This window comes from Onychostoma macrolepis, chromosome 23 (assembly GCF_012432095.1).
Source record: "Onychostoma macrolepis isolate SWU-2019 chromosome 23, ASM1243209v1, whole genome shotgun sequence".
Lineage (NCBI taxonomy): Eukaryota > Metazoa > Chordata > Actinopteri > Cypriniformes > Cyprinidae > Onychostoma > Onychostoma macrolepis.
In genome coordinates this window covers 18,906,976-18,914,559 of record NC_081177.1, presented here as the reverse complement: position 1 = coordinate 18,914,559, position 7,584 = coordinate 18,906,976, and positions in this window count along the sequence as shown.

The window sequence follows — 7,584 nt, the reverse complement described above, 5'->3', positions numbered from 1 at the left end:
TAAAGCAACTGTATTAAAGTTTTTCATTCAAGAGTAGTGAGTGATTTTTCTCTTTGTGTTTGGTGTTTTATTAACATTAAAGGAATAATTAACCCCAAAATTAAAATAGGCTAGTGTTTGATATTTATACCTTCATTTACTCACTCAAAAGTTGTTTTAAACCTGAACGAGTTTCTTCTGCTGAAAATAAATGCTATTTTGAAGAATGTGGAAAACGGGCTTTTTAGAGCACGCGCTTTGGGTGTATGTGCTCAGAAAAGGCGCTCGTCAGAACAGCACACTGAGTGAAAGGTTTAACCAGTAAGTCTTTGAAGCAGATGCAGATAATGTACTTTTGGTGACTGCGAATAAGTGCAGTGTCCCGTGAGAGTAACTCTACCGCTGAGTTAACACTGATGTGAATGTATGTGGCGTTGTACAGTATATAGAGACGGAGGCGCCAGAACTGCAGCTGATAGAATGCGCGCTGAAGTACGATAATATGATATTTCTTCAAAAAAGCAAATCGTGGAGACATTTTTATAGTCCACGAAAATCGTGTTCAAAAATCGTCATATCGTCTCGGCAGAAATCGCAGACTGGGGGCACCGGACCGCAAGGGCACTTTACCGTCGGACCTCAAAGGGGCAGGGGCTCGAGCCCCTGTGCACGCCACTGGTTATAGTTATCTTTATAGTTATCATTCTTGGTGTGAACGCTAGCATAGATGACCTCAAAGCCATGCAACTTAAAGTACAGAAGGATGTGTGATGCTTTGTGCACTTATCTAGTGAGAGTTCATTTATCTTCTCTCTCCCTCTCTTCTCCTACTCTCCCTCTTTCTCAGCTGTCAGTCTGGTCAGGTCCAGTCTGTTTGTAGCTCTATTTTAAGCGAGGACACAGCCGGGGGGAGGGGAGGAGGAGCAGGGGAGGATGAAGGCTCCAGGGGCGAGAGGGTGTCGTAATGAAAGACTTATCAGCAGGCCAGAACACCCGTCCAGACAGTCTATGAGATCAAGCAGCATGTAGATTTTCATATTCGTCCATTGACACTCACCTCACATATCATAACGTCAATAATTAACTAGGCCTGGAGCTATAATTATTCATTATCCATCAGAGGTGCTGATAATCTGGTCATGGCTTTACGATAGACTTGCTGCTCAAGGTTATTTGGAAATGACGATCATTAAAGTGACCCTGCTTGCATATAAAAAGCATTGTGCAGCATTTCTGGATGCTTTAGATCTGTTACCAAAGGCTTGCTTGATTGAGCTAGTATGAGCAAGTATGGTTTTGTGGGGCATTTTGGCAGGAGATGTTCTGTGGGACTGTGTTTTTCATGTGGTCCTAAAAGGCAAGGCTCAGAACAAATTGTGGCTGTTGTGGATGCCAAAAACGAGAGGCGTCTCATCAGAATTATGGCTATCTTATCTTCTCTCAGCCAGACGGCTGTGTGCGAGCACAGTCTAAACCTCTCAGAAACCTTCAGAGCATCTTTCTCTTAATCTGCATATTCAGATGGTATTCATCGTTGTGATCATCACACATGCCTGCTCTTGTGTGCAAGGAAGCCTGCTTTTGTCTCAGATCTCCACAGACGGTTTCCATCAGTCTGAACAGCTGGCTTAACAGCAAAGATGATTTACCTTTATTTTTTTTATCCCTAGCATGCCTTTCATGATTTTTTTACATATCAAATACAAACATTAAACTGACACACTTTCATAACTGCCCCAAAGCATAGGATGAATACTAAATCGTGATTCAGTGCAAAAAGTGTGTATACTAAAGCATATTAAAAGCATGTGAATAATAAAGTATAATGTAGTGTTAATGTTTTTCTGTCATGACAACATCTAGAGAGTCAGAAATGTTACTGCCAATACATCCACAGACATGCTGCTGTGAGCATGTAAGAAATACTGCTGCTGCACATATATTATATGAAATAACCCCCATATATAACATTAATTAAATCACCTCATAGCAGATCAATACAGGTGGAGCTGGGGAATGTGGGGGGTTTCTGAGGTGCGCTGAGTATTTGAATGTTGAGCAGCAAGCTCATTGCATGGCTGCTGATATGAAAAGTAACCAATCAGATGTGCAATTTTAATAATGATGTCAGGTCAGACTGAGTTAGAGTCTACTGGACTGTGCCATCTAGAGTTTCATGACAGAACTTACTAACTATACTAAAGTGTGATACAGTGCTAATGGATATGATACTAAAGCATGATACAATGCTAATAGTTTGTATAGGCTACTAAAGTGTGTTGTAATTCTAACACTGTAGTTTTTATACTAAAGCATGATGTATTGTAAATAGTTTGTATACTAAAGCATGATAGTGCTAATAGTTTGAATACTAAAGTGTGATAAAAGGTGCATACTGAAGCATGATATAATACTAGAAGTCTATAATAATAAAGCGTAACACAGGGTGCATACTAAAGTATGATGAAATAGTTTGTGTACTAATGCATAGTTCAAATGGTTCATATGCTAATGAATGATAGTGCTGATAGCATGATAAAGGGTGCATACTGAAGCATGATATAATGCTAATAGTTTGTATACTGAAGAACGATTACGTGTACATACTGAAGCATGATACATTGCTGATAGTTTGTGTACTTAAGCATGATCCAGAGTGCATACTAAGGTATGATACAGCGCTAAGTTTATATGTTAAAGTGCTAGTAGCTTTTATACTAAAGTGATAATGGTTTGATAAGAATTGATTGATAAGAATAATAAGAATTATATAGTGCTAATAGATTGTATGCTAAAACATGATAAAGGATGCATACTAAAGTATGATACAGTGCTAAATGTTTAAAGCATGATACAGCAGCATGCATACTAAAGTATGATGCAGTGCTAATAGTTTGTGTACTAAAACATGATACAGTGCTAATAGTTTACATGCTGAAGCATGATTCAGGATGCATACTGAAGTATTATCCAGTCACAGTGCTAATAGTTTAGGCTACTAAAACATGATACTGAGGCAAAAGGGTGCATGCTAACACATGATAGAGCCATAATAGGGTGTAAAGTGAAAGATGCATTCCTGTTCCAGGACTCTATTCAATTTCAGTCAGATGTACAGAGCAGCAGCACAGTGAAGTCTATAGAGCTCTAATTATGACAGAACAGTCTGCCTGTAACCAACCTGCAAACAGCCCCACTGAAGCCCCATCTCATGCCTCTCATTTATCTTGTTTGGAGGAGGGGAATTGGGTTTCAGATAAAGCATAGGATATGGTCCTGCTCCTGCCTCAAGGCGGTGGGATAGATAGTCTACCTTGGTGTGTCAAGGTGGAATAGATTGATTTGTTGTGGTTGAGGTCTGTGCGGTGCATGTTGGAAAATCTTGTTTCGATTTTATTGCCTTTAAAGCCTTGGGAAGGCTTTTTTATGCCTTGTATTGTACACTGGAGAGCGTTTGGTGAAGATAACTTCGGTTCAGAGTAACATTTCACCAATAGGCATTAATTCTGTTTTTCTTGATTGTTTTTCTTTCATTATCTGATGAAATGACTCTGAAACAGCACTGTTGCTCATGAGTTATTGCTTAAACTGCACTTCAGATTTGGCTGTTTCATTCTTCATGTTGGTTTTTGGTCGCAGTAGAGCACAGATAATATCAAGGTCATGCCAGCAAGCATGAGATACCCTTTGAGTGTTTAGTAACGTCAGCTTGTCCTTTGGGAATTCCCCCAGACTGGGATAATGTCAGGTCCATGCTACCCCTGCTGTAACTATGCAGCTTTAATTACAGTATTTCTGTGTGTGTATGTGCGTATGTGTGTGTGTGTGTGTGAGAGAGAGAGAGAGAGAGAGAGAGATGGAAAGATTCACTGTGTGAGATAATTAAAAATTCACAGTGGAAGAGTTGAACAATTATTCTGTATACAGATTTTTAATTATCCTCAGTTTACGTGTGTGTACACATTAGTGCATTTGCTGGGAGTGAAAGTGTTGCTAAATGTCAGGCAGAGGAGGAGGGTCATGCCAGCTGCACAACACTGACGTGGCACCCATACTAAATATCAGCAGACATGTCTGCATGAACTAAGAGTCTGGGTGTTTGCGAGTTGTGTGTGTGTGTGTATAAATAGTTCTGACTGAGGAATTAGTGAATTATTGTTCAATAACACAACTAAAGTTTGACTTGCTGTCTTTTGTCGGGCTTTTGCATCATCAGTAAAAAATGATTGAAATTCAAAAAAGCCAAAGAGTTATTTCTTGTATCTTTTTTTTTTTTTTTTAAGACTTTTTCCAAATATATTTCTAAAATATATATTTTTACATTATAAAAATAATTTATACATTAAAAAAGCAAAAGAGCTATTTCTTTCTTTAAATATTTCAATATATTATTAAATGTATTTAACCTATTATTTAACTGTATCAAGTTTAACAGATTTTAAAATGTAAAGTGTATATTTATACATTAAATGTAACACACAAGCATGTGTGTATGAATTAAATAATTGCAATGCACATAATATTTGCAATCTTTAGCATTTATAATAAGATAAAACCTAATTAGTACAAATCATGGGTAGTTTCTCAGACCCTAACACGTGATGACTGCAGAGGGCTCAATTATTTAAAATCATTAAAAAAATTGCCAATTTTATTATTATTATTATATTTCTTCTCTATTTTCTGTTTTCTGATTTAAAGTTTAAAAGATTTTTTTAACATTGAAATGCATTTATGAATTTGACAATTATAATATGAAAATAAACATATTAATTAAATATGTGCAATATATTTAATGAAATATGTGCAATAGTTGTGAGTAATTTAATAATAAAATGGCTCCTCAAGTTTCAGTTACTTTCAATTAATTTCTTACCACACATCATTGATTACACATCACATCACTCCATTATGACATCTAGTGGAGACAAGGAGAAATAACAATTATTTTATTCATACAACTAAAATCAAGATGAAGCACAGAAAGCACACATTTATGTATCACATATAACAGGTTTCCCTTTCTCCTCTCAATCTGCAAAATTTTAACATCTCATGACCTTTTGCATTTCACATACCATCCGGTCATTAAAATGCAACAATGGTTAACCAGTGCTCATAGCCAGCTCTCTTGCATATTCACATCATATTCAAGTCTAAATAGTCATGGCCATATGTGGTATTGAATGAATGCCTGAAAAATAATTAACTTGAATGTTGCATGTTTAAGCACGAAAACCAGTTACATCTACTTTTGCTCAAGGGATATTGAAACATTAGTTACTCAATTATCTGTAGATAAATACAAAACAAAAGCTTCTTTAGGAATTGTTTTAAACTATTTTCCACCACTAAATGTGGATAAATAAATTACCCGTTGTGTTTTAGTACAGCAGTTTATGCCAAAACTGCAAGGCAAATGAAATATGTGGTATCTGATTACAACAGGGCGATGCATTAATAATAATTATGGATTTGACAAATTGCAGAGTCTGTTAGACAATCATTTTGCAATCAATTTCATTTGGTCTCTGATGCTTCAGAGCTGCGTCATGCTGATGAGACAAATGAGGCCTCCTACTTCTAATGCTGCCATATGACTGAGACTGAATACTGAGAGATATAAATATAACTGCTTATCCTCAGATCTCTATAATCACAGAGTACATCATGCAATTCACAGAATGATAGCTATGTTGAAAATTAACACGTCCTCATTCAGAATGTCAGACATATTTGAGGTCTTAGTCTGCAATTACCTTCCAATAAGTCACTTTGGGTTAGCTTTGGGAAGTGAGAAAGTGTTTAAATGTGTTAATCAATGTCCATTATAAAAACATACACCTGTCATCAGCTTCCTCTCCTCTAAGATCTAAGACAGCCATTTTATATGCTCCCTAAATCAGATCGCTCTCTGTTTCGTTTCATAGCATTACTGGCTATTGTTATCTAATCAGACTTGATAAAGAAGAAATCAGCATGCATGTGTGCGTGAGCCCAGTGTAAATGTTTGAAAATAGCTGCATCAGTGGATCATGGTTTGGCTGTTGACAGCCACTGAAAGGTTTGTGTTGCTAGGAGAAATATGCACGTCGGGTTCCTGCAAACTCCCAAATGGGTCCCCGAAAGACAACCAGGATATGCAGATTTGAGAACACTTTGTATTGTAATGCTGTTGCTTGATTTGATGCAGAGAATATTCTGTTTTTTGAGTTAAGAACTTGAGGCAGTTTTGCTTTGCAGCAATACAAATGCTTCCTCTTATTCTCACTAGACAATATACAGTGTATTACAATGTAAATCACAAACACAAAACTCAATGCAGTTCAACAATCCTATAAGTTGCAAGTTACAATAAGAGATGAATAATGAAGCATTACTTACAAGAAAAAAATATTCTCTGTTAATAAATACAAGAAATTAAAGTTAAAGTTTTGGACTGTAGGTAATCCAAATATTAATTGTATTTTTACGTAACTAAATGTCCACAGTAACTCTATCTTAACATGTCCACAGTAAATCTATCTTAATCGCATCCAAAATAAAAGTTTTTGTTTATGCAATATATGTGTGTGTACTGTATATATTTATTATGTATATATAAATACACACTGTAAAAAAAGAAATTGTTCCAAAAAGTAGTTTCAACTTAAAATATTTTGTTACCCTGCTGACTTAAAATTTTTCATTTAGTCAACTTGAAATGTTAAGTTACTCAATGTTAATTTAAGGGACAATTGGAATATTTTAAAAAATTAAAAATTTAAAAAAAAATTTTTTTTTTACAGTGCACACACAGTATATATTTAGAAAATATTACATGCATTTACATGTATATATTTATTTATGCCATGGTCTGTCTGAATACTGGATTCTGATTAGCTGGCAGGTGTTGATTAAATTCGTTGAACCGCACAGGTAGTTCCAGGTCAGTTTAATCACGTTCTATATTAATGCGCTTCCTATAAACATTGGTAACCATAGTAACATACAGTTACAGTTGAATAGTAACACAGTAATACAGAAAATAACCGTTATTTTTATCGAAATATTGCAGCGCAAATATTATTAACATCTTTAATATGTGAATGCTGGCAAATGACCATGGCATAAACGGGATAATCAACGGCTAGCTGTGCATTAAACGATTTGAATGCACTTCGCCACGCGTCGGGCGGTTCTTCGCCTCCACGTCGTGCATTCAAATCGTTTAATGCACAGCTAGCCGTTGATTATCCTTACATAATTTATATTATATATAAATATATTTAATATTCAAATATAATATAAGAACCCACGGTGACACAAACCCACTGTTGTCACAAACACCAGATTATCTGGAAAGGTCTTTTTAAAGCATTATCCCTCACTTTCAACTCAGGAAGTCCCTAAGTGACATATAATGAACATTTTTTGTTGCCATGGCAACATTTCCAAAATGGTGTCCTGTCTGGTTAGCACAATGTTGCTGTGTCAGCAATTTTTAAAAACGCTTGTTTTTGTTACAAAAGGTATATTTCAACACTCTCAGAAATAAAGGTACAAAAGCTGTCACTGGGGCGGTACTTTTTCAAAAGGTACATGTTTGTACCTAAAGGGTCCATT